The sequence below is a fragment of the Ixodes scapularis genome, unplaced genomic scaffold (assembly GCF_016920785.2).
Source record: "Ixodes scapularis isolate PalLabHiFi unplaced genomic scaffold, ASM1692078v2 PGA_scaffold13__105_contigs__length_92229423, whole genome shotgun sequence".
Classification (NCBI taxonomy): domain Eukaryota; kingdom Metazoa; phylum Arthropoda; class Arachnida; order Ixodida; family Ixodidae; genus Ixodes; species Ixodes scapularis.
In genome coordinates, this window is record NW_024609839.1 from 76,576,349 (window position 1) to 76,579,394 (window position 3,046).

Below are 3,046 nucleotides of genomic sequence, written 5' to 3' on the forward strand. Positions count from 1 at the left end.
CTTTTGCTTTCCTCTTTCGCAGCGACCAATCCTCGTTGGTGTGACGGCGAGACCGTCCAATCGTCGGAGTTGTGCGACGAGCCCGACCATTCCTCGGTGTTGTGCCAGTGAGATCTCGGTGAACAATCTGCGGCGTTGTGCGAGCCAATGCGGATCGTGGCCACAAGAGCCCCCGTGACTCGTCAGCTTGGGTGAGCGGGGGGAGCGAGCCAACTCTTCGGCTCAGCCCCTCCACAACACGAGCGTTGGCCTCTAGTCTAAGACCAAAAACTACACAGGACTGGAACTCTAGGGCATGCATAGGCTAAGATCAGCTCGCGTTCGCGATGTTGGTTCGAGTCCTGCGTACCGGTTCTAAGGTCAGCCGTGCGGCGTTCGTGTAGTCTTGGCCAACGCTCCCCTCTCGCAAAAGCCATACTCCGCTGGAACAGCCTGTCTTTACCGCGCTAATAATTACAGCGCGTAGCGTTTTTCCCGCGGTCTGGCTTTTGGAAGGGGGTATTTCAGGTCGACCAGAACTTCGGCTTCGAGACCCTCGGCGTCGTGAACTTCACCTACCAGAACCTCGCATCAGGCTGAGTGTACCCACGTCTTACCGGCTGGGGCATTCGGCTTCAAGTGAGTGTCACTTCACTTTTTTCTATAGGGGTGCGTGAATATTGATTTAAATAGAATAGTGCTGTCTCATTCTTAGCTTTAGGAGTGTAAATGGGAAACAGTGATTGCGCCTTGCCTCCTAAGATGGAGATTAGGATTGACGCGGCGCTAGTCGATTTGAATCACTGTTCGCGCACCTGTAAGCAACGCTTTTTTTTTTTTTTTGTCAGTATGTTATGCTTTATTTGCAGCATGCGGGATTTCTTTCACGAAATGTTTTTCTGCAGGCGGTGGGTGTGGCTTTCGCGGAATGTTTTCTTTCAGGTTGCAGCTTTTCCTTTTGTGAAATATTTTCTCCCCCATACTTGTAGTGGTTCTTAATAAAACTTGGACTCGCTTTTCTCTGCTTCTGTTCTGTCTTTGATACGCTTCACAAACACGCGCAGCTTTCGGGAATCGCAGGTTTACACACCTAACCGTATCTCCCTCTTTCAGGAGCTTCGTAGCGAGCGCGTGTGCGGCTTGAAAGAAATAAAGAACTTTCTCTGTCGCTCGTAGTACCTGGTTTATTTCCTCAGTCAGTTGATATCGCAGCAAATCTCATTCCCCGCGAATCCGATTCGCTACACTCTAAAAAAAAGTCTGTGCGTCTACTTTCACGCACAATACTCGGAGAGCCAATCAGCGCAACTTACTAAGGCAGCTCAGCGAATGACGATGCCGAAACATATATTTAGACCAAAAAACGCAGTCTGAGTTGTGACATTAAGCAATGCGAAACGTCACGCTTGCATGGCTTAATGTCACAACTCAGTCTACGTTTTTTGGTCTAAACACATGTTGCGGCATCGTCATTCGCTGTGATGCCTTAGTAAGTTGCGCTGATTGGCTCTCCGAGTGTAGTGCGAGAAAGAAGTCGCACGTACTTTTTTTAGAGTGTGGTGTATCGACTAACTTCTACACACGCACACAGCACTGGGAACCTTGATGTCAAGGCTTCTGTTTAGTGGTGCCACCTTATATTTTTCTTCCTATTTAGGCGGACTTTGTGGAGATGCTTCTGTTTTTTGCTACTGTTTTGTGCTTTTTTTTTTTTTTTTTTTCTTTTTCAGGTGAGCCGTGACTGACCGTGGATTCACTCTCCCATCTCGTCTGAGAGTCTTAAGACATCCCCTAACACTTCATCGTGCGTTAACACGTGCATTTCTTTCAGATTTCATCGAATGCCGGTGGTTGGTTTGGTGTCTGTCTCGGCTTGTTGTCTTTTTGTCGTTTCAGAAGCGGCTGTGCCGGGGTTGGCGCGGAGAAAGTTTTTTTTACGTGGACTCCTGGCTTTCCCCACGGGGGACGTGGCCCGATGCTGAGGTTCTTGCGGGCTGCAGCAGAAGCTGATTCCTGTATGCGCTGACCACGGAGTTGCCGATCTTCTGGACAACCGCTGTTCCCAGCATTCTCGTTGAGGCCTGGGTAATTAGCCATATGTCTACTGCAAACGGGCAGACTAACGAAGCTGACCCAAGCGGGGCTTTGCAGTGCTATGACAACATCTCTGCTTAATATCCGTCGCTACGTTAGCCCGCAGTTATCGACAAGGCCACTCACGAAAAAAAAAGGCCTTTGAGAGATTTAGTCGTTTCCGCGCGGATGACTGTATTATAAAGGCTATTATTTCTTTATTTATTATGAAGGTACCGCCGACCGCAGAAGAGATAATAGCAGCAATGAGACGCGAAATTTACCTGCATAGAATTCGCGCTTCCTCGTCAAAGCATCGGTATATATGCAGGTAAGAAACATACCTTAGATAGAAAAAAATTAATAGAACGAAGTTGGAATATAATATATTGTCTTATTTCTTAGGCAAAGGTAAGGGAGCCGAAGGTATAAAATAGATGTATGTCGTGAGAATCAACACCTAGCTAAATAAACCTTTTTTTTTTTTTTCTTTCGGCGTAATAATGAAAGGATTCATTATTACGCCGACCTCGCGCGACTGCGGTGTCTGCTCCGCGAGTGTCGCTTCTCTGCAGCGCGTCGGTGCATGCCAAGGAGCGCACTCAACGGGTTAACTGGCCGTGATCCGATCGTGACTTTGCCAGCACATCGAAAATGAATCGGAATTTTCGAAGCAAATATCAGATACCGCAATATTTGAAGCTGCTGCCCGTACGACAACTTTAATCTGAACTAATACATTCCACAACAGTGAGGGTCGTTAGATGCGCCTCTAGATACTTTAAAACAAGTTCAGGCTGATAAAACTAAATATCCTGTACCATCAGAACTCACTGCGACATATTTAATTGTATTTTTTATCTGACAAGTAGATAAGCTTTATTTTTTTTAAAAAATGTTTTTTTGTTTTGTTTACTTTGTTGAATTTTATATATCCTGTCTTAAAAAGGCGACAGGCGCTGTGTTCCAATAACAGAGATGGGCTTGATAATAC